This window comes from Felis catus, chromosome X (assembly GCF_018350175.1).
Source record: "Felis catus isolate Fca126 chromosome X, F.catus_Fca126_mat1.0, whole genome shotgun sequence".
Taxonomy (NCBI): domain Eukaryota; kingdom Metazoa; phylum Chordata; class Mammalia; order Carnivora; family Felidae; genus Felis; species Felis catus.
The window spans coordinates 61435808-61460034 of NC_058386.1; the positions used below are offsets into that span (position 1 = coordinate 61435808).

The window sequence follows — 24227 nt, forward strand, 5'->3', positions numbered from 1 at the left end:
GTGATGGGTATTATGAAGGGCACTTGTGATGAGCACTGGGTGTTGTATGTAAGTGATGAATCACTGAATTCTACTCCTGAAACCAATATTGCACTGTATGTTAATTAACTGGAATTTAAACAAAATTTTGAAAAAAAGTTGTAGGAATTGAGGCAAGATGGTGGCTTAGGAGGACGCTGGGTTCACCGCATGTCCTGCTGATCACTTAGATTACACCTACACCTGCCTAAATAACCCAGAAAACTGCCAGAGGATTAGCAGAACGGAGTCGCCGGAGCCAAACGCAGATGAGAGGCCCACGGAAGAGGGTAGGAAGGGTGGCGAGGCAATGCGCGCTCCACGGACTGGTGGGAGGGAGCCTGGGCAGAGGGGTGGCTCGCCGGCCAAGCAGAGCCCCCAAGTCTGGCTTGCAAAAGCGGAGGGGCCTGATGGACTGTGTTCCCACAACAAGCGCTACTTAGCGTCTGGGAGGTCATAAGTTAACAGCTCTGCTCGGAAAGCGGGAAGGCTGGAGGACAAAGGGAGGGAGAGCTGCTGAGCCCCCTGACGACAGAGCTCAGTTTGGTGGGGAACAAAGGCGCTAGCCAGCGCCATCTCCCCCGCCCATCCCCCAGCCAAAATCCCAAAGAGAACCAGTTCCTGCCAGGGAACTTGCTCGCTCTGCGGAAACACCCAACTCTGTGCTTCTGCGGAGCCAAACCTCTGGCAGCGGATCTGACTCCCTCCCGCTGCCACAGGACCCCTCCTAAAGTGGATAACATAAGGAGAAGTTAGCTAAGCCTGCCCCTCCTGCCCCTGTGCACCTTGCCTACCCACCCCAGCTAATATGCCAGATCCCCAGCTCCACAAGCCTAGCAGTGTGCAAGTAGCCCAGCCTGCCACGCCACCCCACAGTGAATCCCTCCCCTAGGAGAGGGGAAGAGAAGGCACACAACAGTCTGACTGTGGCCCCAGCGGTGGGCTGGGGGCAGACATCAGGTCTGACTGTGGCCCCGCCCACCAACTCCAGTTATACACCACAGCACAGGGGAAGTACCCTGCAGGTCCTCACCACGCCAGAGACTATCGAAAATGACCAAGCGAAAGAATTCCCCTCAGAAGAATCTCCAGGAAATAACAACAGCTAATGAGCTGATCAAAAAGGATTTCAATAATATAACAGAAAGTGAATTTAGAATAATAGTCATAAAATTAATCGCTGGGCTTGAAAACAGTATACAGGACAGCAGAGAATCTCTTGCTACAGAGATCAAGGGACTAAGGAACAGTCACGAGGAGCTGAAAAACACTTTAAACGAAATGCATAACAAAATGGAAACCACCACAGCTCGGCTTGAAGAGGCAGAGGAGAGAATAGGTGAACTAGAAGATAAAGTTATGGAAAAAGAGGAAGCTGAGAAAAAGAGAGATAAAAACCTCCAGGAGTATGAGGGGAAATTTAGAGAATTAAGTGATACATTAAAAGAAATAATATACGCATAATTGGTATCCCAGAGGAGGAAGAGAGAGGGAAAGGTGCTGAAGGGGTACTTGAAAAAATAATAGCTGAGAACTTCCCTGAACTGGGGGAGGAAAAAGGCATTGAAATCCAAGAGGCACAGAGAACTCCCTTCAGACGTAACTTGAATCGATCTTCTGCACGACATATCATAGTGAAACTGGCAAAATACAAAGATAAAGAGAAAATTCTGAAAGCAGCAAGGGGTAAACGTGCCCTCACATATAAAGGGAGACCTATAAGACTCGTGACTGATCTCTCATTTGAAACTTGGCAGGCCAGAAAGAATTGGCACGAGATTTTCAGGGTGCTAGACATAAAAAATATGCAGCCAAGAAACCTTTATCCAGCAAGTCTGTCATTTAGAATAGAAAGAGAGATAAAGGTCTTCCCAAACAAACAAAAACTGAAGGAATTTGTCACCACTAAACCAGCCCTACAAGAGATCCTAAGGGGGACCCTGTGAGACAAAGTACCAGAGACATCGCTACAAGCATAAAACATACAGACATCACAATGACTCTAAACCCGTATCTTTCTATAATAACACTGAATGTAAATGGATTAAATGCGCCAACCAAAAGACATAGGGTATCAGAATGGATAAAAAAACAAGACCCATCTATTTTCTGTCTACAAGAGACTCATTTTAGACCTGAGGACACCTTTAGATAGAGAGTGAGGGGATGGAGAACTATTTATCATGCTACTGGAAGCCAAAAGAAAGCTGGAGTAGCCATACTTATATCAGACAAACTAGACTTTAAATTAAAGGCTGTAACAAGAGATGAAGAAGGACATTATATAATAGTTACAGGGTCTATCCATCAGGAAGAGCTAACAATTATAAATATCTATGCGCCGAATACTGGAGCCCCCAAATATATAAAACAATTACTCATAACCATAAGCAACCTTATTGATAAGAATGTGGTAATTGCAGGGTCTTTAAAACCCCACTTACAGAAATGGATAGATCATCTAGACACACGGTCAATAAAGAAACAAGGGCCCTGAATGAGACATTGGATCAGATGGACTTGACAGATATATTTAGAACTCTACATCCCAAAGCAACAGAATATACTTTCTTCTCGAGTGCACATGGAACATTCTCCAAGATAGATCATATACTGGGTCACAAAACAGCCCTTCATAAGTTTACAAGAATTGAAATTATACCATGCATACTTTCAGACCACAATGCTATGAAGCTTGAAATCAACCACAGAAAAAAGTCTGGAAAACCTCCAAAAGCGTGGAGGTTAAAGAACACCCAACTAAAGAATGAGTGGGTCAACCAGGCAATTAGAGAAGAAATTAAAAAATATATGGAAACAAACGAAAATGAAAATACAACAATCCAAACGCTTTGGGATGCAGCGAAGGCAGTCCTGAGAGGAAAATACATTGCAATCCAGGCCTATCTCAAGACACAAGAAAAATCCCAAATACAAAATCTAACAGCACACCGAAAGGAACTAGAAGCAGAACAGCAAAGGCAGCCTAAACCCAGCAGAAGAAGAGAAATAATAAAGATCAGAGCAGAAATAAACAATATAGAATCTAAAAAAACTGTAGAGCAGATCAAAGAAACCAAGAGTTGGTTTTTTGAAAAAATAAACAAAATTGACAAACCTCTAGCTAGGCTTCTCAAAAAGAAAAGGGAGATGACCCAAATAGATAAAATCATGAATGAAAATGGAATTATTACAACCAATCCCTCAGAGATACAAACAATTATCAGGGAATACTATGAAAAATTATATGCCAACAAATTGGACAACCTGGAAGAAATGGACAAATTCCTGAACACCCACACTCTTCCAAAACTCAATCAGGAGGAAATAGAAAGCTTGAACAGACCCATAACCAGCGAAGAAATTGAATCAGTTATCAAAAATCTCCCAACAAATAAGAGTCCAGGACCAGATGGCTTCCCAGGGGAGTTCTACCAGACGTTTAAAGCAGAGATAATACCTATCCTTCTGAAGCTATTCCAAGAAATAGAAAGGGAAGGAAAACTTCCAAACTCATTCTATGAAGCCAGTATTACTTTGATTCCTAAACCAGACAGAGACCCAGTAAAAAAAGAGAACTACAGGCCAATATCCCTGATGAATATGGATGCAAAAATTCTCAATAAGATACTAGCAAATCGAATTCAACGGCATATAAAAAGAATTATTCACCATGATCCAGTGGGATTCATTCGTGGGATGCAGGGCTGGTTCAACATTGGCAAATCAATCAACTTGATACATCACATTAACAAAAAAAAGAGAAGAACCATATGATCCTGTCAATCGATGCAGAAAAGGCCTTTGACAAAATCCAGCACCCTTTCTTAATAAAAACCCTTGAGAAAGTCGGGATAGAAGGAACATACTTAAAGATCATAAAAGCCATTTATGAAAAGCCCACAGCTAACATCATCCTCAACGGGGAAAAACTGAGAGCTTTTTCCCTGAGATCAGGAACGCGAAAAGGATGCCCACTGTCACCGTTGCTGTTTAACATAGTGCTGGAAGTTCTAGCACCAGCAATCAGACAACAAAAGGAAATCAAAGGCATCAAAATTGGCAAAGATGAAGTGAAGCTTTCGGTTTTTGCAGATGACATGATATTATACATGGAAAATCCGATAGACTCCACCAAAAGTCTGCTAGAACTGATACAGGAATTCAGCAAAGTTGCAGGATACAAAATCAATGTACAGAAATCAGTTGCATTCTTATACACTAACAATGAAGCAACAGAAAGACAAATAAAGAAACTGATCCCATTCACAATTGCACCAAGAAGCATAAAATACCTAGGAATCAATCTAACCAAAGATGTAAAGGATCTGTATGCTGAAAACTATAGAAAGCTTATGAAGGAAATTGAAGATTTAAAGAAATGGAAAGACATTCCCTGCTCATGGATTGGAAGAATAAATATTGTCAAAATGTCAATACTACCCAAAACTATCTACACATTCAATGCAATCCCAATCAAAATTGCACCAGCATTCTTCTCGAAACTAGAACAAGCAATCCTAAAATTCATATGGAACCACAAAAGGCCTTGAATAGCCAAAGGAATTTTGAAGAAGAAGACCAAAGCAGGAGGCATCACAATCCCAGACTTTAGCCTCTACTACAAAGCTGTCATCATCAAGACAGCATGGTATTGGCACAAAAACAGACACAGAGACCAATGGAATAGAATAGAAACCCCAGAACTAGACCCACAAACGTATGGCCAACTCATCTTTGACAAAGCAGGAAAGAACATCCAATGGAAAAAAGACAGCCTCTTTAACAAATGGTGCTGGGAGAACTGGACAGCAACATGCAGAAGGTTGAAACTAGACCACTTTCTCACACCATTCACAAAAATAAACTCAAAATGGATAAAGGACCTAAATGTGAGACAGGAAACCATCAAAACCTTAGAGGAGAAAGCAGGAAAAGACCTCTCTGACCTCAGCCGTAGCAATCTCTTACTCGACACATCCCCAAAGGCAAGGGAATTAAAAGCAAAAGTGAATTACTGGGACCTTATGAAGATAAAAAGCTTCTGCACAGCAAAGGAAACTACCAACAAAACTAAAAGGCAACCAACGGAATGGGAAAAGATATTCGCAAATGACATATCGGACAAAGGGCTAGTCTCCAAAATCTATAAAGAGCTCACCAAACTCCACACCCGAAAAACAAATAACCCAGTGAAGAAATGGGCAGAAAACATGAATAGACACTTCTCTAAAGAAGACATCCGGATGGCCAACAGGCACATGAAAAGATGTTCAGCGTCGCTCCTTATCAGGGAAATACAAATCAAAACCACACTCAGTTATCACCTCACGCCAGTCAGAGTGGCCAAAATGAACAAATCAGGAGACTATAGATGCTGGAGAGGATGTGGAGAAACGGGAACCCTGTTGCACTGTTGATGGGAATGCAAATTGGTGCAGCCACTCTGGAAAACTGTGTGGAGGTTCCTCAGAAAATTAAAAATAGACCTACCCTATGACCCAGCAATAGCACTGCTAGGAATTTATCCAAGGGATACAGGAGTACTGATGCATAGGGCCACTTGTACCCCAATGTTCATAGCAGCACTCTCAACAATAGCCAAATTATGGAAAGAGCCTAAATGTCCATCAACTGATGAATGGATAAAGAAATTGTGGTTTATATACACAATGGAGTACTATGTGACAATGAGAAAAAATGAAATAGGGCCTTTTGTAGCAACGTGGATGGAACTGGAGAGTGTGATGCTAAGTGAAATAAGCCATACAGAGAAAGACAGATACCATATGGTTTCACTCTTATGTGGATCCTGAGAACCTTAACAAGAACCCATGGGGGAGGGGAAGGAAAAAAAAAAGAGGTTAGAGTGGGAGAGAGCCAAAGCATAAGAGACTGTTAAAAACTGAGAACAAACTGAGGGTTGATGGGGGGTGGGAGGGAGGAGAGGGTGGGTGATGGGTATTGAGGAGGGCACCTTTTGGGATGAGCACTGGGTGTTGTATGGAAACCAATTTGTCAATAAATTTCATATATATAAAAAAATAAATAAATAAAATCAACAACACAGGAAAAAAAAAAGAAAAAAAGTTGTAGGTATTTTTCATAGATGACACTCTTAGAGAAGCTGGCTGAGACTGCTTGTGACACTGTATATTATGATCTTGCAAATGAGTAGAAATTTGGGTATTCTCACTATTTCAGAAATTTTTGGTCTGATATGAGGCTTATTGACAATATGGGCACCATAGTTTGCTAATCTTGCAAAAGATATGTCAATGATTTTCCAAAGTAACACAAACTTGAAAGCTTTTTTCTGTCTGGGCCAAAAGATAGGCAGAGGTGAAAAAGAGAAGGATCTGTGATCAGATTTTTAGGGTTTAAACCTCATCTCTTCCACTTAATAGGTAAAAAGTCACATTGGATAATCAGACACCCTCAACCCAAGTTTCTTCACCTGTAAAATAGAAGAAATGATATCTATTTCATAAGATTGTTGTAAAAACACTGGATAATAAGTAATTAAAAGTTATGTTTAGAGTCTAATTTATTTTATTAATTTATTTTTGAGGGGGGGAGGGGAAGAGAGAGACGGAGAGAGAGAATCCCAAGTAGCCTCTGCACTGTCAGTGAAGGGTCCGATGTGGGGCTCAATCTCATGAACCATGAGATGAGGACCTGAGCCGAAATCAAGAGTCAGACGCTTAAGCCAACTGAGCCCCCCAGGTGCCCTACAAGTACATTTTCTTAAATCATTTAAAAATACTTGATATTGTCATTTTATATTTTTTATTTTTTTTTAAGTTCATTTATCTTAGACAGAGAAAGACAAAGAGAGCAGGGGAGGGGCAGAGAGACAGGAGGAGAGAGAGAGAATCCCTAGCAGGCTCTGCTGTCAGTACAGAGCCCTATGTAGGCTGAAACTCATGACAGTTTGGCTACTGTTGACAGTGTTGTTATAACATTGGGTGCATGTGTCCCTTCGAATCAGCACACCTGTATCCTGTGGATAAATGCCTAGTAATGCAATTGCTGGCTCATAGGGTAGTTCTCTTTTTAGTTTTTTGAGGAACCTCCATACTGTTTTCCAGAGTGGCTGCACCAGCTTGCATTCCCACCAACAATGCAAAAGAGATCCTCTTTCTCCGCATCCTCTCCAACATCTGTTGTTGCCTGAGTTGTTCATGTTAGCCATTCTGACAGGTGTGAGGTGGTATCTCATTGTGGTTTTGATTTGTATTTCCCTGATTATGAGTGATGTTGAGCATTTTAGCATGTGTTGGTTGACCATCTGGATGTCTTCCTTGGAGAAGTGTCTATTCATGTCTTTTGCTCATTTCTTCACTGGATTATTTGATTTTTGGGTGTTGAGTTTGATGAGTTATAGATTTTGGATACTAACCCTTTACCTGATATGTCGTTTGCAAATCTCTTCTCCCATTCTCCTGGTTGCCTTTTAGTTTTGCTGACTGTTTCCTTCGCTGTGCAGAAGCTTTTTATTTTGATGAGGTCCCAGTAGTTCATTTTTGTATTTGTTTCCCTTGCCTCTGGAGTCGTGTTGAGAAAGAATTTGCTGCGGGCAAGATCAAAGAGGTTTTTGCCTGCTTTCTCCTCGAGGATTTTGATGTTTTCCTGTCTTCCATTGAGGGCTTCCACCCATTTTGAGTTTATTTTTGTGTATGGTGTAAGAAAGTGGTCCAGGTTCATTGTTCTGCATGTCGCTGTCCAGTTTTCCCAGCACCACTTGCTGAAGAGACTGTCTTTATTCCATTGGCTATTCTTTCCTGCTTTGTCAAAGATTAGTTGGCCATACGTTTGTGGGTCAATTTCTGGGTTTTGTATTCTGTTCCACTGGTCTGAGTGTCTGTTTTTGTGCCAGTACTATACTGGCATGATGATTATGGCTTTGTAGTAGGGCTTCAAGTCTGGGATTGTGATGCCTCCTGATTTGGTTTGCTTTTTCAAGTTTGCTTTGGCTATTCAGGGTCTTTTCTGGTTCCATACAAATTTTAGGATGGTTGGTTCTAGTTTGGTGAAAAATCCTGGCGTTATTTTGATAGGAATTGCAATGAATGTGTAGATTGCTTTGGGTAGTATGGATATTCTAACAATATTTGTTCTTCCAATCCATAAGCACGGAATGGTTTTCCATTTTTTTGTGTGTGTCTTCTTCAATTTCTTTCATGAGCTTTCTATAGATTTCAGTGTATAGGTATTTCACCTCTTTGGTTAGGCTTATTCCTCGGTATTTTATGGATTTTGGTGCAATCATAAATGGGATTATTTGATTTCATTCTGTTCTTCATTATTGGTGTATAGGAATGCAACAGATTTCTGTGCATTGACTTTATATCCTGCCACTTTGCTGAATTCATTGATCAGTTCTAGCAGTTTTTTGGTGGAATCTTTTAGGTGTTCCATATAGAGTATAACGTCATCCACAAGGAGTGAAAGTTTGACTTCCTCCTAGCCAATTTGGATGCCTTTTATTTCTTTTTGTTCTCTGATTCCTGAGGCTAAGACTTTCAATATTATGTTGAAAAACGGTGGCAAGAGTGGACATCCCTGTCTTCTTCCTGACCTTAGGGGGAAAGCTCTCAGTTTTTCCCCATTGAGGAGGATATTAGCATTGGGTCATTCATATATGGCTTTTATGACCTCTAGGTATGCTCCTTCTATCCCTACTTTCTTGAAGGTTTTTATCAAGAAAGGAGGCTGTATTTTGTCAAATGCTTTCTCTGCATCTATTGAGAGGATCATATGGTTCTTGTCCTTTCTTTTATTGATGTGGTGAATCACGTTAATTGTTTTGCAGATATTGAACCAGCCCTGCATCCCAGGTATAATCCCACTTGGTCGTGGTGAATAATTTTTTTTTAATGTATTCTTGGAGCCAGTTGGCTAATATCTTGTTGAGGATTTTGGCATCCATGTTCATCAGGGAAATTGGTCTATAGTTATCCTTTTTAGTGGGGTCTCTGCCTGGTTTTGGGGTAAAGGTAATGCTGGCTTCATAGAAAGAGTTTGGAAGTTTTCCTTCCATTTCTATTTTTTGGAACAGTTACAAGAGAATAGGTGTTAACTCTTCCTTAAATGTTTGGTAGAATTCCCCTGGAAAGCCATCTGGCCCTGGACTCTTGTTTCTTGGCAGATTTTTGATTGCTAATTTGATTTCCTTACTGGTTATGGGTCTGTTCAAATTTTCTATGTCTTCCTGTTTCAGTGTTGGTAGTGTATACATTTCTAGGAATTTGTCCATTTCTTCCAGATTGCCCATTTTATTGGCATATAATTGCTCATAATATTCTCTCATTATTGTTTTTATTTCTGCTGTGTTGGTTGTGATCTCCCCTCTTTCATTCTTGATTTTATTTATTTGGGTCCTTTCCTTTTTCTTCTTGATCATACAGGCTAGTGGCTTAACAATTGTGTTAATTCTTTCAAAGAACCAGCTTCTGGTTTCATTGATCTGTTCTACTGTTTTTTTTTGGTTTCAATAGCATTAATTTCTGCTCTAATCTTTATTATTTCCTGTCTTCGGCTGGTTTGGGGTTTTATTTGCTGTTCTTTTTGCAGCTCCTTAAGGCGTAAGGTTAGGTTGTGTATCTGAGATCTTTCTTCCTTCTTTAGGAAGGCCTGGATTGCTATATGCTTTCCTCTTATGACCGCCTTTGCTGTGTCCCAGAGGTTTTGGGTTGTGGTGTTATCATTTTCATTGACTTCCATATACTTTTTAATTTCCTCGTTAACTGCTTGGTTAGCCCATTCATTCTTCAGTAGGATGTTCTTCAGTCCCCAAGTATTTGTTACCTTTCCAAATTTTTTCTTGTGTTGATTTCGAGTTTCATAGCGTTGTGGTCTGAACATATGCACGGTATGATCTCGATCTTTTTGTACGTACTTAGGGCTGATTTGTGTCCCAGTACATCGTCCATTCTGGAGAACGTTCCATGTGCACTGGAGAAGAATGTATATTCTGCTGCTTTAGGATGAAATGTTCTGAATATATCTGTTAAGTCCATCTGGTCCAGTGTGTCATTCAAAGCCATTGTTTCCTCATTGATGTTTTGATTCGATGATCTGTCCATTGCTGTGAGCGGGGTGTTGAAGTCTCCAACTGTTATGGTATTACTATCGATGAGTTTCTTTGTTTATGATTAATTGATTTATATATTTGGGTGCTGCCACATTTGGCGCATAAATGTTTACAATTGTTAGGTCTTCTTGGTCTATAGACCCCTTGATTATGATATAATGCCCTTCTGTATCTCTTGATACAGTCTTTATTTTAAAGTCTAAATTGTCTGATGTTAAGTATGGCTACTCCGGCTTTCTTTTGTTGATAGATGGTTCTCCATCCCCGTATTTTCAATCAGAAGGTGTCTTTAGGTCTAAAGTGGGTCTCTTGTAAACAGCATATAGATGGATCTTGTTTTCTTATCCATTCTGTTACCCTATGTCTTTTGATTGGAGCATTGAGTCCACTGACGTTTAGAGTGAGTACTGAAAGATATGAATTTATTGCCATTATGATGCTTGTAGAGTTGGAGTTTCTGGTGGTGTTCTCTGGTCCTTTCTAATCTTTGTGGCTTTTGGTATTTATATATATTTTTTCCACCTTTTCTCCCCTCAGAGAGTCCTCCTTAAAATTTCTTGCAGGGCTGGTTTAGTGGTCACCAAACTGCTTTAATTTTTGGTTGTCTATGGAACTTTTTATCTGTCTTATTTTTAATGACAGCCTTGCTGGATAAAGAATTATTGGCTGCATATTTTTCTGATTCAGCACACTGAATATATCCTGCCACTCCCTTCTGGCCTTCCAAGTTTCTGTGCATAGGTCTGCTGCAAACCTGATTTGTCTTCCCTTGTAGGTTAGGGACTTTTTTCCCTTGCTGCTTTCAGGATTCTCTCCTTGCCTGAGGATTTTGTGAATTTGACTATGATATATCTTGTTGATGGTCGGTTTTTGTTGAATCTAATGGAGGTCCTCTGTGCTTCCTGGATTTTGATGTGTGTGTCTTTCCCCAGGTTAGGAAGGTTTTCTGCTATGATTTGCTCACATATCCATTCTACCCCTATTTCTCTCTCTTCCTTTTCTGGGACCCCTGTGATTCTGATTTTCCTTTTTAATGAGTCACTGATTTGTCTAATTCTTAAATCGTGCTCTTTTGCTTTAATCTGCCTCTTTTTTCTGCTTCCTTATTCTGTTTGTTGTCTATATTGCTGATTCTCTGTTCTGCCTCATCCATCCTTGCCTCTGCTGCATCCATCCGTGATTGCAGCTCAGTAATAGCATTTTTAATTTCATTCTGGCTATTTTTTCGTTCTTTTATTTCTGCAGAAAGGGATTCTAATCTATTTTTGACTCCAGCCAGTGTTCTTATTGTCGTGATTCTATATTCTGGCTCAGACATCTTGCTTGTATCTGTGTTGGTTAATTCCCTGGCTGTCTTTTCTTTGTGCTCTTTCTTTTGGGGTGAATTCCTTCATTTTGTCATTTTGAAGGGAGAAAAGGGATTAATGAGGTAGAAAATTTGAAATTAAAAAAATACAATTAAAAAATATTTCAATTAAAAATTCAAAACACACACACACAAATCGAATAAATGATGCGAGATTCTAGGTGTGTTTTGGTTTGTTGAAAGTGGTTTGACAGATTAGAGCAAAAAAAGGGGGGGAGAAAAAAAAGGAAATTGTTTGAGAATTTGAAAAAATGAATACACTGAAGAAGACTAAAATGAGATGATGGTGGTAAAATAGAATTTGCAAAAAATATATACAAAAGCAAAGAATATAATAGAAAAGAAAAAAAATTAAAGAAAAATATTTTTAATAAATTTAAAAATAAATATGAATTTTTTGATTTTCTGTATTTAGGAAAAAATAAAAGAAATGCAAAAGAGAAAAGATAAAAAAAAGAAATTGTTTGAAAATTTGAAAAAATGAATACACTGTAGTAGACTAAAATAAAATGATGGAAGTAAAATAGAATTTGAAAAATTTACATAAAAGCAAAAAATATAGTAATAAAATTTAAATAAAAATATTTTTTTAAAATTTTTTTTTCAATGTTTTTATTTATTTTTGGGACAGAGAGAGACAGAGCATGAACGGGGGAGGGGCAGAGAGAGAGGGAGACACAGAATCGGAAACAGGCTCCAGGCTCCGAGCCATCAGCCCAGAGCCCGACGCGGGGCTCGAACTCATGGACCGCGAGATCGTGACCTGGCTGAAGTCGGACGCTTAACCGACTGCGCCACCCAGTCGCCCCAAATAAAAATATTTTTAATAGAAATTGAAAATAAAAATGAAGCTTTTCTCTTTCTACATTCAAGAAAAAGAAAAGAAATATAAAAGAGAAAGAAAAAGGAAAGAAAAAAAGGAAATTGTGTGAAAATTTGAAAAGGTGTACATACTGAAGTAGACTAAAATAAAATGACAGAAGTAAAGTAGAATTTGAAAAAAAATTTACACAAAAGTAAAAAATATAGTGATAAAAATTAAAGAAATACACTTTTAATAAAAATTGAAAATAAAAATGAATTTTTTTTCTCTTTCTGTATTCATGAAAAATAATTGTAAAAGAGAAAAAGAAAAAATACAAAATAAGAGAATTGAATAGACAAACCTGCTAACAGATTGAAGTAGGACTGAAATTGTTTCGTTTTCCCCTAGAAGTCAGCCTATGTAGCTCTTTATAGTCCATAAATTAAGCAGGCGGTGAGACTTGTGTTCTTGAAGTGTGAAGATGGCTCAGCTGGGCGGGGCTCAGTGTAACAGCTTCACTCTCCACTAGTTGGTGCTGCTAGCCCACTGGGGTGGATTGTTGTGGTGCTCCTAGGTGCGTATGCATATGCACAGGAGTGGTGAAAATGGCACCACCCAGCTACCCAGTCTGTTCTACTGGACCAGCGATTGTATACCCGTCCTCTGTCTTCAGCTCTCGCCCACTCCCTACTTTTTCACTGTCTGTGACCAGGCCCCAGGCAGTACCTCTCCCCAAGTTTTGTCTCAGATGCGGCTGCTTTCCCCAGCCCCCCACCTCCAAAGGACTGTGGCTTTGACCCGTTCCACCCCTCTGTGGGAGGGTCTCACCCATCAATGGTCAAATGAGCAATGGCCGAATATCGGCTGCACCCAAGTATGCCTGCTGGACCCTGTTGTTGCCGATGCCCCGAAACTGCAGCCAGGTTCCAGCCCGTCCCAGAAAATGTTCGAGAGACAGTGTAGCAGCAGCATCTCAGAGATAATGGAAAATCACAACACACATCTGGCACCAGGCTTCACCCTTAACGACCTTGCCACAGCACCAGCAAATGTGGCCATTTCTGGGGTCTGCTGGGACCAGGTGGCTTCAACAGTCTCTACCAAATGTCCTTCCAGCAGTGGAACTGGTTTTCTCCATGTGGCCCGAGAAACTCCCAGACCCTACTCTGTTTCTGGGGATTCGCCCTTCCCATCAGAGCTTCACCAGGTATCAAGCTGCAGAGTTGCAGCCTTTATGCTCCCCTTGTTTACAATCTTAATGGAATTTAAACCCTCTCCTTTCTGCTTTCTCCCTTTTTAGTTTAGTCCCTGTGGCTGTTTCCAATTTTCCACTTTCTCTCCAGCTGCTTTTGGGTAGGGGTGCCTTTCCTGCATTCTTCCCCCCTTCCCCAGTCTCCGTCCTCTCTCTGTCCACAAAAGTGGTTTGCTACCTTTTGTGGCATCTCGCTCCCCAAGTACAGCTCTCTGCGCCATGTACCTGCTGAATTCTGTGGTTCAGGTTGTGCAGATTGTTGTGTTAATCCTCTAATCAGTTTTCTAGTTGTGTAGGAGGGTTTAGTGTTGGTCTGGCTGTATTTCATGGATGCGAGATACACACAAAGCTTCAATGCTGTTCTGCCATCTTGGCTCCTCCCCCCTTAGTTGCATGTTATTTAACCTCCATGTATTTCTGGTGTTTCCAGATTTTTTTCCCTGTCTTTGATTTTCAGTTTCATTAGCATTGTGGTCAGAAATGTTGGGTAGTATGACTTCAGTCTTTTTGAATTTGTTGAGACTTGTTTTGTGGCCTAATATGTGACTTATTCTGGAGCATGTTCCATGTGCACTTGAAAATAATGTGTATTTTGTTGCTCTAGGATTGATGGTTCTGAATATATCTGTTAAATCCATCTGGTCCAGTGTGTCATTCAAAGCCACTGATTCTTTGTTGATTTTCTGCTTGGATGATTTGTCCATCATTTTCCGTGGGGGGTTAAAGTCCCCTGCTATTATTTTTTTTTACTATCTATTACATATTTTATGTTTGTTATTAGCTACTTTAATTATTGAATTAATGCCCCAATGTTGGGTGCATAAATATTTAAAATTGTTGTATCTTCTTGTTGGATTTTCCCCTCAATGATTATATAGTGTCCTTCTTTGTTTCTTGTTACAGTCTGTTTTAAAGACCTTTTTTCCTTTCTGTTTTTTAGAATCTCTCTTTTTTTTAATATAACTTATTGCCAAGTTAACTAAAATACAGTGTACATACGGTGTGCTCTTGGCTTCGGGAGTAGATTTCCGTGACTCATCACCTACATAAAACACCCGTGTTCATCCCAGTGCCCTCCTCAATGCCCATCATTCATTCCCCCACCCCCCCCCCGGTCCCCCACCCTCAGTTTGTTCTCTGTATTTAAAAGTCTTCTGTGGTTTGCCTCCTTCTTTGTTTGTAACTATATATGTATTTTTTTTCTTTTCCTTTCCTCATGGTCTTCTGTTAAGTTTCTCATCTTCCACATGTGAGTGAAAACATAAGATATCTGTGTCTGGCTTATTTCACTTAGCATAATACCCTCCAATTCCATCCATGTAGTTGCAAATGGCAAGATTTCATTCTTTTTGATTGCTGACTAATACTCCATTGTATATATAAACCACATTTTCTTTATCCATTCCTTAGTTGATGGACATTTGGACTCTTACCATAATTTGCCTATTGTTGGTAGTGCTTCTATAAACATGGGATAAATGTGCCCTATATGAATTAGCACTCCTATATCCTTTGGATTAATTCCTATTGGTGTTACTGCTCAGTCATCGGTTAATTCTATCTTTAAGTTTTTGAGAAACTTCCACACAGTTTTCCAGAGTGCTGCACCAGTTTGTATTCACACCAGCAATGAGAGTTCCCCTTTCTCCACATCCTCACCAACATGTGTTGTTTTCTGAGTTTTTAATTTTAGCCACTCTGACTGGTGTGAGGTGGTATCTCAATGTAGTTTTGATTTGTATTTCCCTGATGATGAGTTATGTTGTGCATCTTTTCATATGTCTGTTAGCCATTTGGATGTAAAGACTGTTTTTCTGATACAAGTATTGCTACCTCAGCTTTCTTTTTACATCCATTTGCATGAAATGCTTCTCCATCCCCTCACTTTCTATCTGCATGTACCTTTAGATTTGAAATGAATGTCTTGTAGGCAGGATATAGATGAATCGTCCTTTTTATCCATTTCATCACCATATGTCTTTTGTTGGATTGTTTAATACATTTAAATTCAAAGTTATTATTAATAGGTATGTATTTGTTGCCATTTTGTTACTTGTTTTATTGTTTTTGTAGTTTGTCTCCATTCCTTTCTTCTCTTGCTCTTCTTTCTCATGATTAGTTGGCTTTTATTTTAGTGATATACCTGGATTATTTTCTCTTTATTTGTTTGCGTATGTATTACTGGTTTTGATTTTTTGGTTACCATTCGAATTGTATATAAGATATTCTGTATATGGCAGTTTATACTAATTTGATGGTTGCTTAAATTTGAGCCCATCATTAACTTCTTTCCTCCTCATTTTTTAGGTATATGGTGTCATACTTTACATCCTTTTATTTTGTGAGTCCCTGTACTTATTTTTACACATACACTTATTTTTACTGCTTTTGTGCTTCCTACTTTACTCTTGCTTGTGGTCTTTCCTTTCCACTCAAAGGTTCACCTTTAACAATTCTTGTAGGGCTGATTTAGTATTCATGAATTCTTAACTTTTGTTTGTCTGGGAAACTCTTGATTTGTCCCTCTATTTTGAATGATAGCCTTACTGTATAGAGTACTCTTGGCTTCACATTTTTCCCATTCAACACCTTGAATATATCATGCCCTTCCCTCTGGCCCGCAATTTTCTGCTGAAAAAATCAGCTGATTGCCTTATGGGATTTCCCTTGTATGTAACTATCTTCTTTTCTCTTGCTGCTTCTAAAATTCTCTTTATTACTACTTATTGCCATCTTAGTTACTATGTGTCTTGGTGTGGAACTCCTTGAGTTGAATTTATTGTGGGATCTCTCTGCCTCCTGGATCTGGATTTCTGTTTTCTTCTCCAGATTCAGGTAATTTTCATCTATTATTTCTTCAAATAAATTTTATGCCCCTTTTCTCTCTCTTCTTCTGGGATCTGTATACATTGAATATTATTACACTTGGTAGTGTCACTGAATTCCCTATGTCTATTTTTGTTTTGCACATTCTTCTTCTCACCTACTCAGCTTCATTACTTTGCATTACTCTGTCCTTCAGGTCACTAATTTGTTCTTCTACTTCATCTAGTTTAATATTCATTCCATCGAATGTATTTTTAATTTAATGCATTGTGTTCTTCATGCCTGATTGTTTTTTAAATATGTTTCCTATATATTTCATAAGGGTCTCACTGATGTCTTCTACTCTTTTCTCAACTCCAGTGAGTATCTTTATGATCATTCCTTTAAATTCTCTATTAGGCATATTACTTATCTCTGTTTCACTTTGGTCTCTTACTGTAATTTTGTCCTGTTATTTCATTTGGGACATATTCCTCTGTCTCCTCATTTTGTCTTACTCTTTGTGTCTGTTTTTGTGTGTTAGGAAAGACAGCTATGTCTCCTGAACTTGAAAGTAATGGCCTTATGAAGAAGAGGTCCTGTAGTGCTCTGCTGTGCAGTGTCCCCTGTTCAGAACCTGGCCCTTCAGGCATGTCTTCTATGTGTAATACATATACCCTGCTGTTGTGGCTGACCTACTTTTTCCTTCAGTCCAATTATCACCAATTGCTCTCTTTGCCTATTGGCAGCAGTGTTTCCTCCATGTGGTGTTAATGGGAAGTCTGGGGGTGCCTTGGACTTGAGTAGAGTCAGATCAGTGGTGCAGTAGCACCTAATTGTTGGGTGCTTTTCCCATCTTGTCCTATGAGAAACTTTCACTGGTGGATAAGTCTTGAAGTCAGACCAGTTGTCTGCCTCCAGACCTCTGCCAGGGTCTCAGTCTGACTGGTGTGTGTGGTTATCTTTCTCTTTCTCAAGGGCAGGAGTCACGTTGGTGTGTTGCTGGCCACTGTAGGGTCTGCTTGCATACTGCCAGGCCTATGGTACCACCCTGTATGGGCTCTGGTGAAGAGTGTATTGGAAAGTGCACATCTGCCCAACATAGTGTGGGGGTGATTGGTGGGGTGGTGGTGCTAACGAGCTTTGTGTGTCCCTGATCCTCTGTGGGAGGGGCCCTGCAGTGACAGACTGATGCAGACTGTCTATAGCACTGGAGTGTCAGAAGTACTGCAAGGGGGGTTGAGATGGCGGTGCTGGCAAGTTATGTAGTGAGTCTATTAGGTGGCTGTGTTTTTCTCCTCTAGAGTGAGGGAGGTAAATGGCATCTGCCAGTTCCTTTGTTCTTGGAGTAGTTTCCCTATTATTTCTGTCTCTCCAGGACATGCCCTGAGATTAGTAAATAACTCCCTCCCATATGCCCCAGGCACCTTCCAAACTGCTGCTTCTATGCTGTATCTCCACAGGCTGTTTGTTGTGCTGTCTTTTTAAGGATAGGGATTCCGTTTCCTCTTGCCCACAAGCTCTCTCAGAGCTGAGCCTACTGATTTTTTTAAATTTCAGGTTTTACATCCCACTGGTTATAAAAGCTCATGAAACTCAGCTCCTCTGATTTTCAAAGGCAAATTCTATTGGGTTTTGTATTCCCCATGCAGGCTTACCAGTGTGGTGGGTTGTTTATCTCCCCTTTTCATGCTCATGCCATCCCCCCCTCCTGCAGACAGTCCCAGGAGACCCTTTAGTTCCTGACCACGTCTTTGCCCTTCCTATCCTCATTGATGTGACATCTTATCTATATTTAATTGTGGAGTTTATTCTACCAGTACTCAGGTCATTTTCCAGGGTATTTACACTGATATGAGTGTTTTCTAGTTGTATTTGTGGGAAGAGGTGAGCCTAGGGTCCTCTTACTCTGCCATCTTCTCTGGAAGTCCCATTATGATCTATTTTTATGATATCTATAAACAAGTCACTTCAGAACCAAAGATGTAAATAGGCTGAAAGTGAAATGATGGAAAAAGGTATTCTAAGCAAATAGCAATCAAAAGAGATCAAGGGTAGGCATACCAATATCACATGAAAGAGGCTTTAAGCCAAAACTGTTACAAGATACAAAGAAGATAAAGACCATATTAGTGATGTCAGAAAGATAGCAGAGTAGGAGAGACCAGCCTCCTACTGGAGTATGTTTGGATGAAGACAGTATGTTTGGATGAAGACAGCCCTGGAGGGCTTAAGAATCTAATTAAGAACATGCAACAACACAGTGGAATGAAAAAATGGAGAATAATCACACAGAAAGTATTGCTGGGGAGATCAGCATGGCTGAGACATCTGGAAAGGACTAGGAACAAAGAAAATGGGCAAAGACTATCAGTATCAGCCATGTGGCAGGTGCCAGTGCAGTTCCCAGTGGCCTGCTCTATAGTGGATCCTGGCAACTTTTGCCTCTGAGGACCTCAAAAACTCCCATGAATAGCCATGAATTCCAACAACTTTTACAGAAGAGGAGTCGATAGTGTTTGTTGGGTGGATCCCAGCAGCCTGCTCTGCAGATGATACTCGCAGATTTTGCCACTGAGGTAACCAAAAGCTATTACCACAATAGACTCCCCAGAGAATGAGACACTGTTGAGACCTCCCTATGAAATGAAACTACTACTGTGCCACCCTAGTACCAGGTCTGCCACTTCCCCTAACTCTGTGCTTGCCCTAGATCCCAGAGCCATGGCCACTTCATGTGCATCTGCACATCAGCCCCCAGATTCACAGCCACTGAATGCATTCCCATGCCACAGATCCTGGCTCCATGGCCATCCTGCATACACCAGTACCTCCAAAACCAGAGCCACTGACATGAAAGGGTATCACACATCCCAAGCTCTGAGACACTATCATTTCATGCACATCTGTGTTCTGGACCTTGGTTCCATGGCCACTCTTGAAGTGCTCACATTATGGAAACTGTAGAACTGCTGCAGTGGGTGCACAAGCCCTCTAGAACCCATGTCCATAGCTGCTCCACAAGTGTACAAAACTAGGACACCCAAGCCACTATCATAGCAGGCTCATCCATATACCACACACAACTGCTCGCAGAATAGGGAATGCCTTCACAGAGGATGATGGAATCATTTCCACAGCAGGAGTGCTTATGCCTCAGACCCAGAGCCTCTGTAGCTCTGTACAAGCCTATGCTCTGGACCCCAGCTCCACAGCTGCTCCACAAGCACCTATACCTCACACACTATTACCAACACTGCAGTGGGGGTACCTGTACCCAAGACACTAATATCACCATGACCCCAGACCAAAGAGCCACCCCAGTAGCTTCATGGATGCCTCTCCTCTAGACTCTGGCTCCATGGCTACTCCAATGGTACCCATGCATAAAACACTATTGATACAGCCACTGTAAGTGTGCTCACAGGATGGACTCATGGCCTGGAAGGATTCTCTTAGCCATGATTTCCGCCATGGGAGAAAAATAGATCAGGAGGACTTAAGCAGCCTTCACCACTGAAGACCCCAACAGCCCTCACTGCCACTGAAGATACCTGCAGCCTTGGCCACCAACGGCCCCTTTAGTGTTTGTTGATTCTGATGACAGGTGATAAGAGCTGCACAGAGACTATGCCACTGCACCTCACCTGGAGCTTCAACTGCCTCACATCATCCATCCAACACTGTTGCATCCACCCACAAGTGATGGTCTTTCTTCACTGAAACCAGTCCATAAAGTCTAGAAGAGATGACTGTTCCATCAAATACACATACATCAGTATAATGCTGCAAGAAATCCAAAAACTCAGGGAAAAATGACATCATCCAAGGAACACAATATTCCAGTAACCAACTGCAAAGAAATGGAGATTTATTTGTAAAAAAAAACCCTCAAATTAATTGTTTTGAGGAAGTTCAGCAAATTACAAGAGAACACAGTTAGATGGCATAACAAAATCAGGGAAACAATATACAAACAAAACAGGAAGTTAAACCAAGATAAATCATAAAAAAGAACCAAACAGAAATTCTGGAGCTGAAGAATACAATTAATAAAATGAAAACCAATATAGGGAGTATTGACACCATTCTTAAAGAATCAGGCAGAATAAAGAATTTGTAAATTCAAAGACAGGTCTTTTGAAATTACCCAGTTAGGGTAACAAAAAGAAAAACAAATGAAAGAGTGAAGACAGCTCATGGAACCTGTATGACTATCAGGTATAAGAATATATGCATTATGGAAATAAAAGGAGAAGAAAGGGACAGGAAGTTTATTTAAAGAAATAATGGCTGAAAATTTTCCAAATTTGGGTAGACATATGAACATCCAGATACATGAAGGTTGAAAGTCCCCAAACATCTTCACCCAAAAGACTTCACCAAGACACATTATAATCAAACTTTTAAGAATCAAAGACAAAGAGAATTCTGAAAGCAGCAAGAAAAAATACACTGGTTATTTACATGGGAACCCCTATAAATCTATCAGTGGATTTCTTAACAGAAACCTTGCACATCAGGACACTGTAGGATGACCTATTTAAAATGCTGGTAGGAAAAGAAAAAACTACCAACCTAGATTGCTTTACTTAGCAAAGCCATCCTTTAGAAATAAAGAAGAAATAAAGTTTTCCCACCAAATAAAATTTAAGAGAGTTCATCACCAGAACTGCCATATAAAAAATGTTGAAGGGAGTTTTTCAAGCTGAAATGGAAAGATTCTAATTAGTAACATGGACACATATGAAAGTAAACAAAATTCACTGGTAATGGTTACTATCTACCCATTTCAAAATACTGTAATACTGTAATACTAGTGAATAAATTACTTTTAATTCTAGGATAAATGTTAAAAGACAAAGCATTAAAAATAACTATAGCTAAAATAAATTTTAGTAAATATACTACAAAAAGATATAAATTGTGAAATCAAAAACATAAAATGTTGGGGTGAAGAAATAGGGTGACATTTCTGGATGCAACCAAAGTCACATTTTAACTAGCTTTATTATTTATTTACTTATACCATGCTTGTTTCATGTAGTTCTTTTTTTTTTAAATATGAAATTTATTGTCAAATTGGTTTCCATACAACACCCAGTGCTCATTCCAACAGGTGCCCTCTTCAATACCCATCACCCACCCTCTCCTCCCTTCCACCCCCCATCAACCCTCAGTTTGTTCTCAGTTTTTAAGAGTCTCTTATGTTTTGGCTGCCTCCCTCTCTAACCTCTTTTTTTTTCTTCCCCTCCCCCATGGTCTTCTGTTAGCCAAATTATGGAAAGAGCCTAAATATCCATCAACTGATGAATGGATAAAGAAATTGTGGTTTATATACACAATGGAATACTATGTGGCAATGAGAAAGAATGAAATATGGCCTCTTGTAGCAATGTGGATGGAACTGGACAGTGTTATGTTAAGTAAAATAACTAGCTTTAAATAGACTATTATAAATGTTTTATGTATGTTCCATGGTAACCAAAAATTTAAAAACTCTAGCAGATAAACAAAAGAGAAAGAGAAAGAAATAAAAACACATCACCACAGAAAATTATCAAATCACAAAAGAAAACAGCAAGGAGGAAGAAACAAAGGAACTACAGAACAGCCAGAAAACAATTAGCAAAATGATATAGTACATCCTTACCTATGGATCATTACTTTAAATGTGAATAGGTTAAATTATCCAATCAAGAGACATAGAATGGCTGACTGGATTTAAAAACAAACAAACAAACAAACAAACAAACAGACAGACAAACACAACTACATGCTTTGTATAAGACAATCACAATCAGATTTATAGGGTGAAAGCAAAGGAATAGTATTCCATGCATACTCCATGCAAATGAAAATCAAAAGCAAGCAAGGTTAGCTATACTATAGCAGACAAAAGAGACTTTAAGTAAAAAACTATAACAGGAGACAAAGAACGTCATTATATAATGATAAAGGGCTAATATAACATTTTAAATATTTATGTACCCAACATTGAAGCATCTAAATATATAAAGCAAAGATTGACAGAACTGAAGGAAGAAATAGGCAGCAATACAATAAAAAAATAGGGGACTTTAGGAGCCCCTGGGTGGCTCAGTCAGTTAAGCCTCAGACTTCAGCTCAGGTCATGATCTCACAGTCTGTGAGTTTGAGCCCAGTGTTGGGTTCTGTGTTGACAGCTCAGAGCCTGGAGCCTGCTTCGGATTCCTTGTCTCCCTCTCTCTCTCCCCCTCTCTCACTCACTTTTTCTTTCTCTCAAAAATAAACATTAGAAAAATTTTAAAAATTAGGGGACTTTAATATCCATCTTTTATCAATTTATAGATCATCCAGACAGAAAATCAATAAGGAAAAGCAAATTTGAATAACACTATAAACCAAATGGACCCAACAAATATGTAAAACATTCTTAGTCACACACAGAACATTCCCCAGAATAGATCATAAGTTTGACAAAAAAAATCTTAACAAATCTTAACAAATTTAAGAATTGTTATTTAAATTTAAGGATGGAAATCATATTAAGGGTATTTTCTGGTCATGACTACATAAAACTAGAAATCAATAACAGGAAGAAAACTGTAAAGTTCACATTTTTTTGGAAATTAAACAACACCTTCCTGAATAACCTATAGGTCAAGAGGAAATCAAGAGAGAAATAAAAATATATATTGAAAAAAATTAAAATAGAAGCACAACATAGCAAAACTTACGATGTGCAGCAAAAGCAGTTCTAAGTGAGAAATTTGTAACAATAAATACCTACAATGGGAAAAAAGAAATATCTCAAATAATCTGTTTTTATCTCAAATAAGTAGAAAAAGAAGAAATGAAGCCCAAAGTTAATAGAAGAATGAACTAAAAAATATGAGAGCAGAAATAAATGAAATAATGACTAGAAAAAAAACCAGAAAGTGTCAAAGAAACTAAGAGCTGATTTTTGAAAAGATAAACAAAATTGACAAACCTTTAGTTAGACTAAGAAAACAAGAGAAGACTCAAATAAACAAAATAAAAAATGAAAGAGAAGACATTACAACTCATAACACAGAAATACAAGGGATTATAAGCGACTACTGTGAACATTTAATAAATGGGATAACCTAGAAGAAACGGATATTTCCAGACACATACAACCCACAAAGACTGAAACATGAAGAAACAGAAAATACTAATGGATCATTAACAAGTAAGGACTTTGAATCAGTAATCAAAAATCTCCAAATGAAGAAACGTCCAGGGCCAGATAGCTTCATTGGTGAATTCTACCAAATATTTGAAGAATTAACACCAGTTCTTTTCAAATTCTTCCAAAATATTGGCGAGAACAGTACACTTCAAAACTCATTTTACAAGGACGGCATTATCATGATGACAATGCCAAAAAAGGCCATTACAAGAAAAGAAGATCACAGGCCAATATCCTTGGTAAAAATTGATGCCAAATCCTTAAGATATTAGTAAACCAAATTCAACAGCATATTAAAAAGATCACTCATTATGGCCAAGTGGGATTTATATTTAGGATACAAGGATGGCTTAACATATGTAAATCAATAAATGTGATACAACATATTTACAAAATGAAGGACAAAAGTCATATAATCATCTCAATAGATGCACAAAAAGCATTTGACAGATTTCAACATCATTTCATGATTAAAAACTCTCAACAAATTAGGTGTAGATCAAATATACCTCAACATAAGGCCACAGATGAGAAACCCACAGCTAATGTCATACTCAATTGCGAAAATCTGAAAGCTTGCCCTCTAAGATCAGGAACAAGAAAAGGATTCCCACTCTTGCCACTTCTATTCAACATATTACTGGAAGTGATAACTAGAGCAATTAGGAAAGGAAAGAAATAAAGGCATAC

At 39.1% G+C, this 24227-nt stretch overlaps 1 protein-coding gene across 2 annotated transcripts in view; it reads right to left on the reverse strand.

Moving 5' to 3' along the window:
* The window catches only part of ZDHHC15 (zinc finger DHHC-type palmitoyltransferase 15), a 249534-nt gene that overhangs the window by 76284 nt on the left and 149023 nt on the right, over positions 1 to 24227 (reverse strand). The gene's annotated exons all lie outside the window — the stretch shown is intronic.